Below are 23,140 nucleotides of genomic sequence, written 5' to 3'. Positions count from 1 at the left end.
GTTGGTATTTTTATTTCATCTAATTACTTTTAAAAGCGACATCCGGAGGTCGGTTTGCGGTTTCCGGGTAAACCAAATTCCGACCTCCTGAGGTCAGAATTTTTAATGAATTACAATAAAAACCGACCTCTTGATGTCGGTATTATTTTCTCTTTTGATTTAATTTTTTTTAAATCGTTTTCCGGAGGACTATTTTGTGTTCTTAAAATTTAATGTGATTATATATATATATATATATATATATGTTTAATTAATAAAATCAACCTCAAGAGGTGAGTTTATATTAAAATAATTATGTGTATATATATGTATGTGTGTGTGTGTGTATATATATATAATTTCACGACACATCAACAGAAGTTTAATTTAATAAATTTACATATATATATATATGTATACATCTCTATATATATGTAAATTTATTAAATTACATATATATCTATATATATATATATATGTGTGTGTGTGTGTGTGTGTGTGTAATTTAATAAATTAAACTTCTGTTGATGCGTAGTTAAATTATATATATATATATATATATAAATACATATATAGATGTATACATATACATATATATGTATACATCTATATATATGTAAATTTATTAAATTACATATATATATATAATTTAACGACACATCAACAAAAGTTTAATTTAATAAATTTACATATATATATATATATATATATATATATATATATATAAATACATATATAGATGTATACATATACATATATATGTATACATCTATATATATGTATGTATACATATACATATATTATATGTTCATGTGTAGTTAAATTATATATGTTTAATTAATAAAATCAACCTCAACAGGTGAGTTTATATTCAAATAATTATATATATAGATGTATACATATATATGTATATGTATACATCTATATATATATACATCTATATATATATGTAAATTTATTAAATTACATATATATATATATATATATACATAATAAAATAATTATGTATATATATATGTGTGTCTGTGTATATATACATAATAAAATAATTATGTATATATATATATATATATGTGTGTGTGTGTATATATATATATATTTAAATTTATTAAATTAAACTTCTGTTGATATGTAGTTATATATATACATATATGTATATATATATATATTTAAATTTATTAAATTAAACTTCTGTTGATATGTAATTAAATTTTATATATATATATATATATATAAAATCAACCTTTAGAGGTGAATTTATATTAAAATTAATTAATAAATACCAACCTAAAGAGGTCGGTATATTTAAATTATTATTTTATTTAAATAATATCGACTTCATGATGCCAGTATTTATTATATATTTTTAAATATAGATAATTATTTTAGAAAATATCGACATCCCGAGGTCGGTATATTAAAGAATTCTTTTTAAAAAAGAATGACAATATAAGTTAAAGTTACCTATTTCAAAAAAAGAATGACAATATAAGTTTTAATCCTAAACACTAACTCTCAAAAACCTAAGTCCACTTTCACTCCCCCACTCCAGATCCAGCCCCGACCCACCCCCATTGCGCCGATCCCCACCCATCCCCGACCAGCGGCACGCCACACCGGCGCCACGCTGCCTTCCACGACCGCAGCCACCCACTTTCGCAGCAGCAGAGGACGTCGCTGCAGGTGCAGAGGAAGTCACGCCCAGCTGCAGGAGGTTGTGCGCCTCCATCCCGACCGGCGCCGCCTCCATTCCGACCGGTGCCGCCTCCATCTCGACCAGCACCTCCATCCCCGACCTTCTTAGTGAAGGTGAATTTTTAGAACCTCCATAATAGATTACTTTTGTTTCTATTTAGTTGAAGTATCTCAAAATTAGAGTACTAATATACTTAGTTTTATTGATTGTTAGTTTGATTGATTGTTAGTTAGTAAGTGAATGATTTAGGGTTTTTTATTGTTAGTTTGAATTAGGTATTATTTGATTGTTAGTTTGTGTTTGTTGATTGTGAATTGAAAATTTTAATGTTAGGGTTAGTTTGAATTAGGGTATCTTAGGATTTGTTTGAAATTCGGTATTTCTTAAGTTAATTAGTTTGATTTTGGAATTGTAAGATTAGATTGAATTAGGGTATTTAAGGAGTTGTTTGAACTTGGATATTATTTGAGTTAGTTTGAATTATTATTGAGATTTTAGGACTAATAGTTTGAATTTGGGATTAGGAATAGCTAGCTAATTTGAATTTAGGATTTTAGTACTAGTTAGATTTTGGGATTTTAGGGTTAGTTTGAATTTGTGATTTTAAGATTAGTTTGAATTTTGAATTTTGAATTTAGGACTAGTTTGAATTATTATTGAGATTTTAGGAATACTAATAGTTTGAATTTGGGATTTTAGCACTATAGTTTGATTTTTGAATTCTAGGAGTACTTTCAATTTGTGATTTTAAGACTAATTTGAATTTGGAATTTAGGACTAATAGTTTGAATTATATTTGATATTTTAGGACTAATTTAATAGTTTGAAGTTGGGACACTAGCTAGCTAGTTTGAATTTAGAATTTTAGGGATTTGAATTACAACTTAATTAGAACTTATAATTAATTATAACTTGAATTTACTATAAATTGAACTTAATTAGGAATATGAACTTGAAATTATAACTTGAACTTGGAACTAATTAGCTTGAATATATAACTAATTAAGTTTAGAAATTATATATGAACTTGAATTGAAACTTGAACTTATTAAAACTTGAGAATATATATATATATAAACTAATATTCTTGGATATGAAGTTTATATTTAACTAATTTAAGAACTTTTCGTGCTAGGCAACTGAGGAAGCTCAACATGTAAAAAAGTTGATACAGGACTATTTTGCTTCTTTCATCAAAGTTGGAGATAAGGTTGGTGTTTCTAAATTTCTCAAGTTCAAGTACAATTGTTTTGAATAATGTGTTTGTGTCCATCTAGTATTAATACTTGGCTTTAATGCTAGTAATTATAATTGATTGTTTGTTAGTATATTATTGTTTTTGTTTGTTGGTTGTGTTATTCAATTGTTAATTTGATTTGATTATTGTTAGTTAGGTATAGATAATTGAAGATTTTGTATTTTAAGGTTTTTTTAAAAAGAAAGTAGACATTTTTAAATTGGGCATTGTTAGTTAGTGAAGAATTAGCATTTTTATATTTTAGAACTAGTTTAAACTTGAGAATATGTAATTTGAGGTTAGATTGAGATTTTTTTGGATTTGATTTTAGGACTAGTTAGTAAAGTGTTAATTTGAAGTTAGAAATTAGTAATTGAAGTGTTATGAGTAGAAGATTAATGTTTGAATGTCATGAACTTAATTAGAATTTGAAGTTGAACTTAGAATTTGAACGTGAACTTAAAACTTGAACTTGAACTTAGAATTTGAAGTTAAACTTAGAACTTGAACTTGAACTTGGAACTTGAACTTGAAATTAAAACTTGAACTTAGAACTTGAACTTGAACTTGAACTTGAACTTAGAATTTGAAGTTAAACTTAGAATTTGAACTTAGAACTTGAACTTAGAACTTGAACTTGAACTTAGAACTTGATCTTGAACTTGAACTTAGAACTTAGAACTTGAACTTGAACTTAGAACTTGAACTTGAAATTAGAACTTGAACATGAATTTAGAACTTGAACTTGAACTTAGAACTTGAACTTGAACTTAGAATTTGAAGTTAAACTTAGAATTTGAACTTAGAACTTGAACTTGATCTTGAACTTGAACTTGAACTAAAACTTAGAACTTAGAACATAGAACTTGAACTTGAACTTAGAACTTGAACTTGAACTTAGAATTTGAAGTTAAACTTAGAATTTGAACTTAGAACTTGAACTTGATCTTGAACTTGAACTTGAACTTGAACTTGAACTTAAAACTTAGAACTTAGAACATAGAACTTAGAACTTGAACTTAGAACTTGAACTTGAACTTAGAACTTGAACTTGAACTTAGAACTTGAACTTGAACTTAGAACTTGAACTTGAACTTGAACTTGAACTTGAACTTGAACTTGAACTTTGAACTTGAACTTAGAACTTGAACTTGAACTTAGAACTTGAACTTGAACTTGAACTTGAACTTGAACTTGAACTTTGAACTTGATCTTGAACTTGAACTTGAACTTGAACTAGAACTTAGAACTTAGAACTTAGAACTTGAACTTGAACTTGAACTTAGAACTTGAACTTGAAATTAGAGCTTGAACTTGAACTTAGAGCTTGAACTTGAACTTAGAATTTGAACTTGAACTTAGAACTTGAACTTGAAATTAGAACTTGAACTTGAACTTGAACTTAGAATTTGAACTTGAACTTGAACTTGAACTTGAACTTGAACTTAGAACTTGAACTTGAACTTAGAACTTGAACTTGAACTTGAAATTAGAACTTGAACTTGAACTTAGAACTTGAACTTGAACTTGAAATTAGAACTTGAACTTAGAATTAGAACTTGAACTTGAAATTAGAACTTGAACTTGAACTTAGAACTTGAACTTGAAATTAGAATTTGAACTTGAACTTAGAACTTGAACTTGAAATTAGAACTTGAACTTGAACTTGAACTTTGAACATGAACTTAAAATTTGAAGTTGAACTTAGACTTGAACTTGAAATTAGAACTTGAACTTGGAACTAATTAGCTTGAATATATAACTAATTAATTTTAGAAATTAGATATGAACATGAATTGAAAACTTGAACTTATTAAAACTTGAATATATATATATATAACTAATATTCTTGGATTTGAAGTTTATATATAACTAATTTTAGAACTTTTCGTGCTAGGCAACTGAGGAAGCTCAACATCTAAAAAAGTTGATATAAGACTATATTGCTTCTTTCATCAAAGTAGGGGATAAGGTTGGTGCTTCTAAATTTCTAAAGTTCAAGTACAATTGTTTTCAATAATGTGTTTGTGTCCATGTAGTATTGATACTTAGCTTTAAATTTAGAAATAATATATTTGGTAAGCATAAGTACCAACACTAGTTGATCCTATTGATGACAAAATTGATTTTCTTGCAAGATCGATTTGTGTCCATCTAGTGTTGACACTTAGCTTTAAATTTAGAAATAATAAATTTGTTAAGCATAAATATCAACACTAGTTGATCCTATTGATGACAAAATTGATTTTCTTGCAAGATCGATTTGTGTCCATCTAGTGTTGCTATTAAGCTTTAATTTAGGAATAATGTGTTTGTTAAGCATGAGTATCAACACTAGTTGATCCTATAGATGACAAAATTGATTTTCTTGGAAGATCGATTTGTGTCCATCTAGTGTTGACACTTAGCTTTAAATTTAGAAATAATAAATTTGTTAAGCATAAATAACAACACTAGTTGATCCTATTGATGACAAAATTGATTTTCTTGCAAGATCGATTTGTGTCCATCTAGTGTTGCTATTAAGCTTTAATTTAGGAATAATGTGTTTGTTAAGCATAAGTATCAACACTAGTTGATCCTATAGATGACAAAATTGATTTTCTTGGAAGATCGATTTGTGTCCATCTAGTGTTGACACTTAGCTTTAAAAAGTTGTTAAAGTTATAAAGTTGTTAAGTTGTTTAATTAAGTTAAATTAAATAATGTGGTTTTGTTGATGTATTTAGTTGTTGGAATTAAGTCAAAACTAATGCAGTTAAAGTTAAAAAGTTGTTAAGTTGTTTAGATAAATTAAAATAAATAATGTGATTTAGTTGGTGGATTTAGTTGTTGTATTAAGTCAAAACTAAACTAGTTAAAGTTGTTATGTTGTTTATATAAGTTAAAATAAATAATGTCGGTTTAGTTAGTTAATTTAGTTGTTGGAATTAAGTCAAAACTAATGTAGTTAAAGTTCAAAAGTTGTTATGTTGTTTAAATAAGTTAAAATAAATAATGTCGGTTTAGTTAGTGAATTTAGTTGTTGGAATTAAGTCAAAACTAATGTAGTTAAAGTTAAAAAGTTAAGCTTGTTTAAATAAGTTAAAATAAATATTGTGGTTTAATTGGTGGATTTAGTTGTTCGAATTAAGTCAAAACTAAACTAGTTAAAGTTGTTAAGTTGTTTAAATAAGTTAAAATAAATATGTCAAAACTAGTTAGACTTAGAAAGTGGTTAAGTTGTTTAAATAAGTTAAATTAAATAATGTGGTTTTGTTGATGGATTTAGTTGTTGGAATTAAGTCAAAACTAATGTAGTTAAAGTTAAAAAGTTGTTAAGTTGTTTAGATAAATTAAAATAAATAATGTGATTTAGTTGGTGGATTTAGTTGTTGTATTAAGTCAAAACTAAACTAGTTAAAGTTGTTATGTTGTTATATAAGTTAAAATAAATAATGTCGGTTTAGTTAGTGAATTTAGTTGTTGGAATTAAGTCAAAACTAATGTAGTTAAAGTTCAAAAGTTGTTATGTTGTTTAAATAAGTTAAAATAAATAATGTCGGTTTAGTTAGTGAATTTAGTTGTTGGAATTAAGTCAAAACTAATGTAGTTAAAGTTAAAAAGTTAAGTTTGTTTAAATAAGTTAAAATAAATATTGTGGTTTAGTTGGTGGATTTAGTTGTTCGAATTAAGTCAAAACTAAACTAGTTAAAGTTGTTAAGTTGTTTAAATAAGTTAAAATAAATATGTCAAAACTAGTTAGACTTAGAAAGTGGTTAAGTTGTTTAAATAAGTTAAATTAAATAATGTGGTTTTGTTGATGGATTTAGTTGTTGGAATTAAGCCAAAACTAATGTAGTTAAAGTTAAAAAGTTGTTAAGTTGTTTAGATAAATTAAAATAAATAATGTGATTTAGTTGGTGGATTTAGTTGTTGTATCAAGTCAAAACTAAACTAGTTAAAGTTGTTATGTTGTTTATATAAGTTAAAATAAATAATGTCGGTTTAGTTAGTGAATTTAGTTGTTGGAATTAAGTCAAAACTAATGTAGTTAAAGTTCAAAAGTTGTTATGTTGTTTAAATAAGTTAAAATAAATAATGTCGGTTTAGTTAGTGAATTTAGTTGTTGGAATTAAGTCAAAACTAATGTAGTTAAAGTTAAAAAGTTAAGTTTGTTTAAATAAGTTAAAATAAATATTGTGGTTTAGTTGGTGGATTTAGTTGTTCGAATTAAGTCAAAACTAAACTAGTTAAAGTTGTTAAGTTGTTTAAATAAGTTAAAATAAATATGTCAAAACTAGTTAGACTTAGAAAGTGGTTAAGTTGTTTAAATAAATTCAAATGTTATTTAGTTGATGGAATTAAAATTATCATTATTGTTTGTGTAGATGAATCCTGATCGTAGTTGGATGTATAATAGAAACAATCCTGGTCGAGCGGGTATGATTCCAGAATTTGCAGAAGGTGTCACTAGATTTATAAATCATGCAATGACACTTGATGATTTTTTAAATTCAAGATTGATTAGGTGTCCGTGTGTTAATTGTGAAAATGTGAGAAGTCTTGGTATTGTGGTTCATCATCCTCAAGCTTTGATGGTGGGGATAGAGAGACAATATCTGCAATGGAGAGTAAGATAACTTATCTCAATGCCGAGCTTGCTGTTGTAGCCGAAAGAGAGAAGAAGAGAGAAGAAAGAGAGAAGAAGAGAGAGGAGGAGATTGCGGCAGCAAAGGAGGTAGAGAACAAGAGGTATGCAGCGCTTCAGGCCCAACTAACTTTTCTTTTTGAATCAGAAAATATTCTTCCTCCATGTCCGGCTAGCAGTGATGGATCTGATCAGGAGGGTGATGAGAATGATAAGGAGAGTGAGGGTGATGAAGAGTAGTTGTATCTATTTGACATTTTAGACTTTTATATTTTTAGAATTGTTTAATTTGATCGTATTTTAGTTTATTTTGAAGTTGGATGAAGTTTATTTTGAAATAGTTTGTATATGTTGAAAATATTGTGTTGTTTTGGTTGGATGAAGTTTATTTGGCTTTGGTTGGATGAATTTTATTTGGCTTTGGTTTGTTTTGGTTGGATGAAGCTTATTTGGCTTTGGGTTGTTTTGGTATAAATATGCAGGTGGACAACTAAAAATTGCAGCAATTTGCTGCCTGTTTTGCAGCAAAAAACCGACCTCCGGAGGTCGGAATTTCAAAAATAAAAAATAAAAATACCGACCTCCGGAGGTCGGAATTTCAACATTACAAAAATAAAAATACCGACCTCCGGAGGTCGGAATTTCAAAAATACAAAAATAAAAATACCGACCTCCGGAGGTCGGAATTTCAAAAATACAAAAATAAAACTACCGACCTCCGGAGGTCGGAATTTCAACATTACAAAAATAAAAATACCGACCTCCGGAGGTCGGAATTTCAAAAATACAAAAATAAAAATACCGACCTCCGGAGGTCGGAATTTCAACATTACAAAAATAAAAATACCGACCTCCGGAGGTCGGAATTTCAACATTACAAAAATAAAAATACCGACCTCCGGAGGTCGGAATTTCAACTTTACAAAAATAAAAATACCGACCTCCGGAGGTCGGAATTTCAACATTACAAAAATAAAAATACCGACCTCCGGAGGTCGGAATTTCAAAAATACAAAAATAAAAATACCGACCTCCGGAGGTCGGAATTTCAAAAATACAAAAATAAAAAATACCGACCTCCGGAGGTCGGAATTTCAACATTACAAAAATAAAAATACCGACCTCCAGTGGTCGGAATTTAAAAAAATGAATATTCCGACATAAAATAAAAACCGACCTCGAGAGGTCAGTAAATACCGACCTCCAGAGGTCGGTATTGAATAGCGACCAAGCTTTTTCCGACCTAAGCTGGGAAGTCGGTTTTAGGTCGGTATTTCAAGGAATACCGACCTCCGGAGGTCGGTATTTCTAGGTCGGTATTCATAGTTTTTTTAGTAGTGGAACTTCAAGTTGTGAATTTTAGAGAACTTGAATTTTTGTAGGATTTTAGAATTTTAAGTTGTGAACTTTAGAGAACTTGAATTTTTGTAGGATTTTAGAATTTTAAGTTGTGAACTTTAGAGAACTTGAATTTTTGTAGGATTTTAGAGCTTTAGGTTGTGAACTTTAGAAATCTTGAATTATTGTAGGATTTTAGAACTTTAGGTTGTGAACTTTAGAAATCTTGAATTATTGTGGAATTTTAGAACTTTAAGTTGTGAACTTTAGAAATCTTGAATTATTGTAGGATTTTAAACTTTAGGTTGTGAACTTTAGGAATCTTGATTTATAGAATTTATGAATTAATTATTAGGTTGAACTTTAGAAATCTTGATAAAATGTAGTCTTCATTACCTATTTGTAATTTTGAAACGAATTTTGAAAGACTTTAAAAGTCTTTATATTGTGATTTAGATATTTTTGAATGTTAATTTAAGTTTGTTGTTTTATATTTTGTGTAGCTTCTTTATAATGTTTTGTGTTTGATTGAGGCTGAATTGAATTGAATTGCTTTTGCAGGTGGGCAGCAGAAACTGCTGCAAAAAAATTTGCAGAAAAAGCGACGGACAGGGTGGTTTTGTCCGTCGCTTTTCTGGATTTTATTTTTTTTAAAACTCAGAAAAGCGACGGACAAGGTCCTTTAGTCCGTTGCTTTTTTTAATCTTATTTTTAAAAAAAAACCAGAAAAGCGACGGACAGGGTCCTTTAGTTCATCGCTTTTATGAATTTTTCAAAATTTTATTTCCAAAAAGCGACAGACGGCGTCTCATTGTCCCTAGCTTTTCAAGATTCTAAAAAAAAATAAAAATTAATTAAAGCGACGGACTTCGTCTCTTTTTTAAAATAAAAAAAATAAAAAATAAAAAATAAAACGGACGGCGTTGCATTCTTCAAAAAAAAAAAAATTAAAAAAAACAAAAGCGACGTAGTCTGTCGCTTTTGGAAAAGCTTTGAGCCAAAAAGCGACGAGATTGACTGCGTCACTTTTGGCCAAAAAAGCGCGCAGTCTGTTACTTTTTTCTGTCTCTTTTTGGCATTTTTTTTAGTAGTGACATTGAACGTATGAGTATGCTAGTTGGAATGCTAAACATAACTATAACTTAAGCTTGAAGTGAACTGAAGAACTTATCTGGCTCAACTCAACTCAACATAACTGAACTCATTTTCAATATAAAACAATTTAAAACAAGTGCAATATAAAGAAAAGTTGTTTAAAACATGGTGTCAGCTCTGTGTGTATGCAATGATACATATAACTCTTAAATGTATGTAAAAATACAATAAACTGTGTATATAAGAATACAATTACTTTTGTGGGAGTTGTTTCTCTAACCGACTACCATCACGTAAGAGCTATTGTGATGATACAACGTTTTGCCTCACGTTGTCAGGGCCGTCCTATACCTTGCCAAAGGTATAGAACCTGAACTACTAAGTGGATTCACTAGTCTATGCTACAAAGCACTAAAGGATCATTTAAAAAGTATGACCCTTTTCTACCCATTATGGTTACATGGTTTATGGGAGTTGTGAGTTGTATGAACTCCCCCCCATATTGGTGCTCAATACTACCCCCAAAATATGATACTACCTCTTATGTTTAAAAACATACTTCTTTTCTGTGATTTGAGATAATTGCTCAAAACTTAGCTCGAAGGCTATCTTGGAAATCAAAGTTTCCTCTCTTGCTTAATTGTGAAAGCACTTACTTTTTTCTGAAAACTAGCTCAAAGGCTCTTTGGAAATCAAGATTTCCTTTTCTTGTTTAAATGTGAAAACATTTTAACTCTTTGGGAATACATAGTCCCCATATACGTTGAAGAAATGAACTTCAACTTTACTCTTTACTCAACTCAAAACTCAAGTCTTGAAACAAAGTTAAATCATTTGTAAAAGACTTTTGGAAGACTCTATGAACTTCTCTTGACTTGACTCTTAACTTCTCTTGACTTGTCTTTTAACTGATCCTTGAATTGAATTATGGATTCAAGGATTGAGATTTGTGATAGGAAAGATCACATGATGTTTAAGAGTGTTTTTAGATAGTTAAACACAAGAAAAGATCAAGAAATCACTGTATGAAAAATGGTCCGTGACGCGGAGATGTATTTAAAGTTTTGGTCGCGAAAATTTGAGGTTATTCAATTCGTGACCGCTCCGCGATGCGAGGGAGGATTTTCCAAATTTGAGGAACAGTCGCGGACCTGGTACCCAGATTTGCCCGACTTGTTCCTTCTTCGTTTTTTAGCCCCAAGTCACCTAAATTCGATTCTTTTTCTCCAATTCTCTTTAGATTCCGATACCCAACATATGTACACAAGAATCTAATCAAACACAACTCTAAAATCGACCTTAAACTCTCAAGAACTCCTCAATCTCATTCCAAATTCAAGAACAAAAGTAAATTCAAGAACACACATCAAGAACATTCAAACTTTCAACTTTTAGGACGAATTCATGTTAAATTAAACATGTTTGGCGCGTGGGTGAACGAACCCAATGTTGTGTGAACTCACATACCTCGTAGGGATCACCCCAAACGATTCTTGAAGAACTAGACGATTCTTGCTCCTTCTTCTCCTTTCTCTTTTTCTAAAACCCTAACTCAATATCGTAAAAGCGTAAACTGACCAAGTTCAGTTTAGACCCCTAAGTAATTACCGAAAACGAATTAAAATAAAAGGGTAAGGAAAAGACCAAACTACCCTTCTAAAATCCAGACTGGACATTTCTTATTCGAACAACCCAACTTTGAATGGGCATATCTCGCTCATACAAACTCGGAATCGTGCAAATTTGACGGCGTTGGAAGATTATTCCAAGATATTTCCTACGATATCTGGAAACACACCTAACTCATCCTGAGCTAGAAGTTATGGTCGTTTGAAGTTGACCAAAAACTCAACTTTAACACACTTCACAATTTCCAGATTTTCTTTATACCTTCCAAAAATGACTATTTCCTCTTTTTAAATTCCTTTTTAGTTCTTTCTAGTTACTGGTTGTTACAATTTATTTTAATAGATTTGAAATTACAAAATAAATGGAGTTATATTTTAGTGTAAGTTTTATTTTAAAGAAAAGAAAATTTATTTAAAAAAATACATGTTTCTTGTAATTAAAATTTTAATAAATAAGCTAGTATTTCTTAATTATAATTTATACTATTAGATACTTAACCTTTTTTGTTAGTTCAAAAAAATATTTAAATAATATTCTTATCATTATATTATATTATATTATAAAGTAACCTTAACTACCCAAACACTCACCTGCACTTCCCACAAATTCCTCAATTTATCCTTGCAAATTCCCTCATTCATGCGCGCACACACACGCGCCCTGCACAAACATTTTCTCCTCAACCCCACTTAGTCTTACTCACACACGTACACACCCTCCAGTCAACTCCTTATAACACCTCACATTAGTTTATTTTTTGGGGGGACAGACAGAAAAACACACGTTTAGCAATACAACACCAAAACCCTCAGACTATATACAACACTACTACATACGTATACAGCAAGAAAAGCAAAAAGAAAAATAAAAGTGGAGTTCAGGTTTCCGAGTTCGTGATTTCTGATTATAATCTTTTCTTTGTGAATTAATTTTCACAAGAGATAATACTTAATCCTTTTTTGTATAGTTTAGTGTCATGATTATACAAGCATTGGTTGTAATATATTGAAGTTGTCAAATTTCGTATGCATTTAAACCAATATTCATTGATGTTAGAATATCAAGTATATTCTAATCTTTCATATCACCTTTATGTTTTGATCTTTTATATCATTAGACTTAGTGCAAAATTGTTATAACAAACCTTAGTTTAATTTATGTTTAAACATAGTTTATTTTATGTTTAAGTAAAACTATGGTCTACATCTATTCTTATTTTTATATTTTGACTCTCTTATGATGATACATCTATTTATGGTTTAACAAACTGAAATGATGAGAATAATTGATGAGATATATTTATGTAAAATATTGATTTTAATTAGTAGGTGTTTCTTTTCATTTTAATGACTAAAATAAAGAAAAATAAAAGATTTTAGATGCCCATAATTCCTAACATGTTTATACTAATACAACATGTGCAAAACTTATGTAGGAAAAGTATATTTTTAATTGTCTATTTTCATTTTGTGTTTCTTCTTAATATTGTATACACTTATTTTTCAGAAAAACATAAAATAAAAATAAAACAAATATAAAAGTTTACAATTTTCTCTGCATTTCGTTTGAGTGGTGATTATTTTTAGGGTATTAAATTAACGATTTTATATTGATCTATATAAATATTCGGTTGTTGAATTATACCTTTAGTGGGTCACAACGATTTATTTTGAACAAAAAATAATTTAAAGTTCTTCGCCTTTATATAAAGAATTCAGATTTTAAGTAATTTTTTATAATTAAATTGAATTGTTAGGAACATGATAGAACAATAATAATAATAATAATAATAATAATAGACAAGTTTTACTATTTGAAGAGCATTACACAAATTTTAGACATGACATATAAATAAATAAATAAATCGTAGCAAAATTGAAAAGCGCATAAAATATGAAAATTTTAAGCAGTTTATAATAAATCAAAGAATATGGGTAATAAGCATTTTTATAAAGTTCATAAATATAACATATCCAAAATTTAATTTAAGTCATATAAAAGTCAATAAAGCGACTGTGCTTAAACTTCCTTTTGAATAAGAGTTCAAATAAGGTGACTTGGAACACCAAAACTCAATTTTAAGTGACGACTCTGAAATAAAATAATCCATTTTAAAAAAGTCACTTTAATTTAAAAAACTCTATTTTCAAAACATCATTTGAAAAGAAAAAAAAGGGTTTTTGGCAAAAAAAAAAGATATTTATCAATCAAGCTCAGACAATTTGAGAAAGTCTAATGATAATTTTTTTCCCCCCTATAGAATACAATTAAATATGGTTTTTGGCTGAGCATTGTGCATTCCTTCTAAAGATGTTTTTACCCTTCTTTCTTTTCTTGAATTTTTGACCCTTCTTGATGTCCCTTTTTCGCAATACTTATTGAATATTGAATATAAAGAACAAAATTTATTTCATTTGTGTTGTAGTTCTAAATCATCTCATGATATTGGATGTGACCATCTACGATAAAAAATCTAACGCTTGGAAAATAAGCTTAAATAGCTAGAAAATACATTCTTACATTATTATTGTGATTTTCACGTAATTATTAAATATATTGTGTACTATCAAAAATTATGTGTTTGTAGCTTTTTATTAGATTTTAAAATATTTTAGATTGTTAATTATTGTAATTTGTAGTATTTTTTCGTATTTTTTAAACACACAATAGAATATTTTAAATTAATAATTATTGTGATTTTAATACTTTTAGCATTATTTTTTTAATACATAACGAATTAACCAAGAAAGCAAAATAAATAAATTTCCTCCTCTGGCTTGAAAGCACATAGCTCAAGCAGACATGTCATCCAAAAAATTGTTTCCTAGCCTCTTATGTATAAGAGAGAATATAGGACTACATATTATATTTTTCGATCTTTTTTTTTTTAACTTAATCACACATTTGAAGCTTTTAAAAACCCAAAATTTTCTATTTAATAGTACAAATCATCATACATAGTTTTAAAAAAAATACTCATCTAAAGCATATCACATGTTGTCAAAGTTAATTCTCACTAGGCAATAAATGAATACCTTAAGAGTACGTACATATCACATGTCATGTAAAGTCAATTTATGAGTTCTAATCATCTATTAATGGAAGGGTCATAATTATTACTCAAGAAATAAAATCTTGAACGATGATACAAAGTAGCTGACGTGTCATCTTGCATGAGTTTCTTTTAAAGATTTTTTTATATATAGAAATAAGATATTTACATAAGGTGGTCATGTTGGGATAAATAATTTAAATAGTTCCATATAACATGGGATAATTTAGTCTTTCATGGTTATGTCTCTTGAACACCCCAATTCATGTGCATCTCGATAGCATATATAGTTATTATAGTACATTTCATTCATTCTCATTTGACTTGATGGATTGCATTATCCGTCTTTATATATTTAATTTATGGTGACCTTATTTGTTAATACATGAATAATTTTGCCTTTTTTATGCTAATTGATTATTGTAAATGGTATACCTGTCGAATCTCTTCACTATTTTGATGATGTTATAATTACTAGGACACATTATTTTTGTATGTATATACACTTGTTGCACTCTTTTTAATTTGTTGCAGGTTCTGACCTGTATGCGCTATGCGAAGGAGTTTGAAATTCGGGGCTGGTTGTTTGGCTAATTCGCAATATTAGACTTTCTCTTTATCATTTTTTCGGTCTTCATTATTCTAGCTAGTTGTATGGAGTCTATTTCAAATTTGTATAGTGTTAGAGGCTTTTGTATTTGCGACCCCAAGTTAGGGGAATATAGTTCCTTTATTTCCACGCTTTTATGATTATCAAACATTATTTATGACTTTCATGTCTTTTACACTTTTAAATTTCACTTAATTGTTAATAATAGATTAAAATAGAATTAGGTTCGCCTACTAGTTTAGGTATTAGTGTCCTTACGATTTGTAGATTCTGAATCGTGACATGATATAGTAATTAACTTGATATGATATATTTAAACTATGTTTATAATACTATAAAACTTATCTCTACACGTACGTATCTGTTACAATAAAATTTAATTTTTATAGCCAAATAAATGTTGAAGATAAAAGAAGTAACTATAGTTAATTTTCGCTGCAATTACAAAAAGAATATCATGGTAATTTTCATTTTAAAAAGTAGCATATGTTATGTTCAGATAATTCTTCAATTTCAATAAGCAAATGCCTAAATAGATATTGAATTGTGCAGTTTAGATCGTACATCACATGTTATGTAGCATATCCCTATCGCCTTCTAATGGAAGGAAATAATCAATGATGTGGAATTTTTTAATGACAATATGGAGAGGTTGAAATTCCATTTTCCTTTAAAAAGTACAAGTAGATATTTTTTTGTGGTTGTATACTACTATACTATGAGTTTCTTCTAAAATGATTATTTTTATGATAAAAAAATAAATTGTGTATTAATACCACATAGAGTGGTCCTTATAAAGGGATAAACAATTCATAATGTCATTGCCAAAAAACATCAATATCTAATGTAGTAGCATACATAGGATGACCCTTTTTTGAAGAATTGCGATGGGCTATGTACTAAACGATTTAACAATAAGGAATTTTTACCCTTTTTTTTACAACAAAGTAACCCACAATTGCTATCTTTGAGTGTTACGCGTAAACCTCGCTTCTTCAATCGATGAACTCGATCCAAAAGGTAAACCCTTCTTTTCTCGCATTTTGAACTTGAGAGTTCTATTATGAAAGTCCCAAGCTAAACCATATAAGCTACCCCAAAATAAAGTAAACATACATTGTATAAAATTTAATAAAGGATCATGTTTATGTATTATGCCTTAATATAATTTTATACATACATTATCAAAATTTGTACTTTATTAAATTTTATACAATGTATGTTTACTTTATTTTAATCATAATATACATAGTCTATAAACAAAAAATACATATATCTTTTTTCAGAAACTTAACTTATACATAAATTATACAGTTATATACATATTTCATACCATATTTAAACATGAAATCGTAAGCAAGATTCGAAGGATGGTTTGCATACTCTTTGGGGGGGAAAACCATAACTATATTTGGTAAACAGAAAACTCTGCTATGTTTGATAATTATGGATCTTATTTTATATTATATATATAGGAATTTTCTCAGTAAATTAATCAATAACTCGACGTTGTAGGTATTATTATTACTAGTATATATTATGTAAAACTAGATATTACATTTTTCATCATTCTTTTTGAATTAATCACATATTGAAGCTTATATTCAGTATATATATATATAATATAAATCATCATACATAATTTTTTTAAAATTTCATCTAAAGCATATCACATGCAGAGGTAATTCTTCTTTTCACAATAAATGAATGCCTAAAGAGGATATGTCACATATCATGCAAAGTCAGTATGAGTCTATAATCAACTGTTAATAGAATATCTGTCACCTCTCACTATCATCAGCGCACCTCGATTAACACCTCAAATTTACTATTGTTCTTTTTGGATGTATCACACCTCTTTAAGCATAATAAACAAATAATTAAGCAGTGAATTTAAGTGAAGGAAATTTGGTTATAAACAAAGGTGAATTCATTCCAGCTCATTCACCTCTACTTCTGTACTCATAATATAAGCATTATCCATTTTTTCCCTCTCTAAAACCTCCTTTAAGAAGAACAACATGTCATTCAAGAGGATCATGACATTAACATTTCTCTTGGCCTTGCTAGCAATATTGTATAGTACAAGTGTTCTAGGAGCCGAAGATGATCTATACATCAATATCACTATACTCCAAAGCGCAACTGCCCAAGGCACAGGTGATGGTTAACTATCTAGCTATACATAAATATATTCATAATTCCTCAAAGAAATTCACATTCACTTGTTTTGTTTATGAGTTGGTCAAGGGACATAACTGTATATGTTGAAGATTGGTCAGTTGAAGACCTTTAGTCGTAAAATGATGCAATGTATACATATATAAGTCAAATGTTTGCTTGTAAGTATCCTTGAAAACTCTTAACAAAATTTCTGACTTTGTCATTGTCAACAGTATGCCTAGATGGAAGTCCAGTAGCATATCATCTGGATAGAGGACATGGTAGTGGAGTTAGCAGCTGGATTATCTACTTGGATGTTAGTTACTAAATTAATATTCTTCTTAGATTTAATTTTCATAAATTTAACATAACTAATTAAGTCACCAAATTTAACTTGGGAGAAATTATTTCATATTTATAGGGAGGTGGCTAGTGCGACAGTATCCCAGATTGCCTTGATCGTTCAACCAAGCCCTTAGGTTCTACCAAGCAGATGAAACAACAAGGTTTTTTCGCTGCATTACTTCATAATAGTTCCAAACAAAATCTAGGTGATTTCATTTCATACGTTCTTTTTTCTTAATTTTTTAACTCACTAGATCTATCTTCTAACTGAAACAATGTTGGAATTGGTAGAGTTTTACAATTGGAATAGAATGAGGGTGAAGTATTGTACGTGACGGTTCATCTTTCACTGGTGATGTTGAACAAGTTGACCCCGTAAGAATTATTACTAGTAAATACGGAGTACATATGTTTCTCATATATATTGATAATTAATACTATGATCACTGGTGATTAATTTGGTCAAAAATCTACATTAGGAGAACAAGTTGTTTTTTAGAGGGGCAAGAATATTTAAGGCAATAATGAAAGATCTATGGAGCAAAGGAATGAATAATGCTGAAAATGTAAGATTCACTCTAACTTCATATTCATAAATACACATACACTACCTTATAATTCTACTAGGCAAACTCCTGAATAATGTAATGCCAGACAATTCTATGTGGAACTTCAGCAGCAGGGTTGGCAACAATTTTGAACTGTGACAATTTCAAATCCCTCCTGCCAGAGAATGTCAAAGTAAAGTGTGTTGCAGATGTGGGCTTCTTCATCAATGGGTCAGCTCTTTTTTTTTTGCGTAATTATATACCTTCTGTTAACTATCTTAATTATTAGTGTAAAATTCATCTTGCCATGTTTCATGATTTATGCAGGAAGACAATCTCTGGTACTTCAGATATTCAAGAGATGTATCGAAAAATTGTTAACCTACATGTGAGTCTCATAGATCTTTTTTTTTTCTTTTTTTTTTTGGTTTAGTAATCTGTATATGCAAGTGCTTTACTATAATATCTTTTTTTTTTCCCTCTAAATCTCTCTCTCTTTCGTTCTCAGGGATCAGCTAAGAATTTGCCGTCAGCTTGTACTTCTGTGATGGAACCAAGTCTAGTAAGAGTTTAAGCTTTTGGATACACAAATAATTTCTTTAAATATATGTTACGTATAACACCTATTTTTCCTCAATGATATATGATGCAGTGTTTTTTTCCTGAGAATGTTGTTCCATACATTCAGACTCCACTCTTCATAATCAATTCAATCTATGATACCTGGCTGGTTGGAAGACAAATGCTAATCTCTCTTTGGTTTTTTTTATATATATAATTATGTTCCTTTCTTTCTATAGATTCTATAAATTGAAAGAAATCATTTTGTACCCAACACTCTAATTTCAGATTGAAAACATTTTGATTCCTGAAAAACTTAATCCTCAACATGCCTGGAAGGATTGCAAGAGTAACATAAGTGGCTGCACATTTAGCGAAACGTATAATTATTCAAGGTAATTAGCATTTTCTCCCGTGATAAACTAATTAATGAATACCTTTCAATTACACATGTATATATAATGACTCTTCCTCTCCTAATTTAATTCTTGTAAATTTTTTTAAACATAGCATTTGGTGTGGAGTTTTTGAAGAAATTTGAGGGACTACCCCCTTGTTTTACGAGAGGTTACTTCCTCACATCTTGCTATTCTCATGGTGGAATTCTTTCACCAACATATTGGTTTAGTGCTAGCTCTCCAAGGTTACTTAATAAGGTAATGTTTCGTTTGCATTATCCATATAAAGTTTGAACATACACTTTCTTAATCTGTTTTTGAATTTTATCTTTTGATGATCTGATCATAACAAATTTTAAATTCTTGTAACATTTATCTATATATGCAGACAATCAATGAAGCTGTTGCGGATTGGTACTTTGAGAGAGCAGGTTTTCAATATATAGACATGTACCCTTGTGCTAGAGATTGCAACCTATAAGTTAGTAAAACTTTGTAACGAATAGGCTTGCAGATGTTGTACCTGCTGCTTATTTCGGGGTACGTAGATGTTCGAGTAGCTAACTATTGGTATAAAGAAAGTTTTGATGTTTTACACGTAAGTTCTATTAGATTTTTAGTAGAAGTTTACAATTTCTCAGTTTAGGCCAACTTTAATTTTAATGTATTTCAATCGAAGAATATGATCTATACAAAGATTTGTTGTTGCTTGTGTTGCTATGTCTGATATGATTAGAGATAATAACTGAATCCAACTCAAAATATAACACAATTAACTGTCAAACAAACTTTAACCGCCGTTTCCAAATTAATTGAACTCAAATTACTTTCTAAATACAAAAAATATCATTTGAACGATCATATTCTTCGATTAAAACGTTAAAGTCCTTAATTACCACTTCACATTTATGTACAATTTAGAATACGGGGACAAAAAAAAAAAATCCTAAAATACACATTATAATTATTCAGTTCCTTATTTTTTTTACCTTTAGTATGTTTTGTAGATAAAATATTAGTGGAGTAATTAATATAATAAGGTATTTAGAAAAAAAATTGAATGACAAACATAACTCACATAAATATACGAGAAAATTAAAGTTATATCAAATGTGTAAGGCCAATGGATTGGTTTTATTGTCCAGTAATAGATATGTACGTTTATAAAGCAATTTGGTACAATCTTCTTAAAGCATTGAAATTACTAAATACCAAAAAGATCCCTGGCAAGGAAGCACACATATGTTCAATACTCGCGTATACTTTTATCCTCTTATTAGACAGTAAAAAAATATATTATGGTTATAAAATTAGAGAATCAATTCAAACACTAAACAAAGCTTCCAGTACTATGCTTTGCATTTATTTTTATCAAGAAAGAAAAATATTATTATCATAATGGCATTACAAATACAAAGTTATTTTCATAAGAAAATAATAAAGACACAAAATTATGTTAAAATTTTGTGACCATATTCTAAAGAGGATCACACTCTAAAGGTTTTAAAAAGGGTGTTTTATCAACAGCATCATCATACGCATCCTTAATGGCACAATGAAAATTTGTAAGTAATCCCTCTTGGCACATTCGTCCGACCTCAGGTGTAGGTATATCATCATTTGTATAGGTCCAATATTCAATACACAAACAAGAACAACTTTGTTCTACTGATAAAGGGTATATTTTACAATTTACTAATACCATACAAAATATAAAAAAAAGAACACCAAAATATGCTCCAATACCATCATCCGGTCACAAGCTATCATTTTATTCATATTTCCTGCGAATATAGGCAATTATCCAATACTATTAAAGAGTTTCATATAAGCGTAATTTTAGAAAATATTGTATTTAGAAAAATTCACTAGTCTATAAATATTAATTACCACTTCAATTCATGATTTTTGAATATTTCAATTGATTATCATTTAGATATAGGTACATATTACACCAAAATTAAATTCGTGCATAATACTTCTCTTGAAACATAAGATCTTTCTAATTATTTTTTCTTCTTTTTAAAAAAAAATAAACATTTAAATACACATTAAAAAAATCTAAAGAACGTGATGTTATATTCCAAATATATGTAGAAGCATTAATATTAAGAAGCAAAGAAATGCATTACAACAAACAAACAAATAACACGGAGAATTCTGCAACATTATTGTTTACCTTTTCTTTTAATAGCACAATAATATAATGTATGATTTTTACTAATTACCTTTTACGAAGACAATATTGTAGGGTATAAATACAGAAACAAATTATATAATTTCGATATGTAATACACGTTATCAATGAATACATATTTCATTAATTTTAATTAAGAATTGAAAAAGCTCTTACGTTCAGATGAATCATTTGTTTTAACCCTCTTCACTAAATGGTTTCATTAGAGACATTAATGAAGTCTTATAAATATGAGGGGGAAAAAACTGCTAAAATTTCAATAACGTACATCACATTTTCATTAATGACCAATTTTGATAATATTACGTTACTAAAACCTTGTTTCGAAATATGTTCCTTACAAGTCACAATTAACTCTCAAAGTATTGTCCACTATTTTAAAATGATAATTTTTTAATATACACACCTTTTTTTTCTTTTCATAATTTCCATTATTATGTTCTAAAATTTTCCAAAATCCCTTATTTTACTCTCAAACCCCCAAACGCTAGATATATAAATCCTAACTCCCAAAACAACATTTATCCCTTCCTTATTTCACTTCACAAATCTCTCCTTATTTTTAGTCACAAAATTTTGATAGTTATTTTCTCATTCACGTTTGAAATTCAAAATCAATCTCTTTTCTGTAGGTTAAGGATATTTTTAGACAAAAAAGTTTAAAAATGATATTTATGAGTCTTTTATCTAAATTTTAAAATATTCCAAAATTTATAATAAAATAAACTATGTGTTCAATTTTTTTTACACTAAAACGTAAATTAAGAAGAAAAAAAAAGTAGTAGTAGTTGTTATTATTTGTTAATAATTAATATAATATTTGTAGAAGTTCTTGCCTTTTCTGTCGTCTTTTCTTTTTATTTTGTCTTTTCCCTTCTTTTTATTTTTTTGGTTTAGTAGTTGTTTTGTTTTTCGATTATTTCCAAATCACGGTTGGGTTTCGTATTTTTATTTGGTTTCTTTATTTTGGTTAATAAAACTCACCTCGGGTGTTTGATTGAAAAAAATATATATATAATATTTATAATTTTTTCATATTCGAGTTGGTTATGGACTCTAACAACTAATCATTCATTGAAATTAATTAGGATTCTTGTATTATTATTATTTAATCTTCTAATTTTCTAATAATAATATTAGTTTCAATTTCACCAAAATTTCATACAGTCTAATATTTTCCTCTTTTTTCTGGTGTTTTTCATAATCAAATTTCTTTAATGGATTGTGTTTGTTCATGTATCTAATTGATAACTTAATTCTTATTTATTGTGATACACTTTATTCCAGCTTACATACATCCTTCTTTCACAACCTTATTGTATCAGATACATTATTATCAACTATAAAATGATACATTATGTAAGTTATAAATATTTTTCCAGGCAAACAATACAATACTTATCAATTTAAACGAGATACATAAATAGTAATGTGTCATGCACTGATTTTTAGCTATGATACGTAAATTTGAATTTATACTAAATGTATCAATTATATCGCAACTGTCACACGGTAATGTATCGATCTCAAATCTAACATCTTGTGGACAACAATTACTTATTTAATGTATCTAGTATAAATACAATACTTATCAATTTAAACGAGATACATAAATAGTAATGTATCATGCACTAATTTTTTAGATATGATATGTAAATTCGA

General features: G+C 28.4%; 1 protein-coding gene and 1 pseudogene across 1 annotated transcript in view; both read left to right on the top strand.

The window, feature by feature from the left end:
* Positions 1-9,483: 9,483 nt before the first annotated feature.
* Positions 9,484-23,140, top strand: part of LOC125838565 (3-ketoacyl-CoA synthase 11-like) — an 80,301-nt gene continuing 66,644 nt past the window's right edge. Inside the window, exon 1 of the mRNA XM_049517618.1 lies at positions 9,484-9,496. The gene's annotated coding sequence lies outside the window, so the exon portion shown is untranslated. The remainder of the gene's footprint in view (positions 9,497-23,140) is intronic.
* Positions 17,306-19,762, top strand: LOC125838628 (pectin acetylesterase 8-like; annotated as a pseudogene).

Source organism: Solanum verrucosum, unplaced genomic scaffold (genome assembly GCF_900185275.1).
Source record: "Solanum verrucosum unplaced genomic scaffold, falcon-dt-bn FXZP01000182.1, whole genome shotgun sequence".
In the NCBI taxonomy this organism is placed as follows: Eukaryota; Viridiplantae; Streptophyta; class Magnoliopsida; order Solanales; family Solanaceae; genus Solanum; species Solanum verrucosum.
The sequence above is the reverse complement of the archived record's forward strand: the minus strand, read 5'-3'. Positions and strand labels throughout refer to the sequence as shown.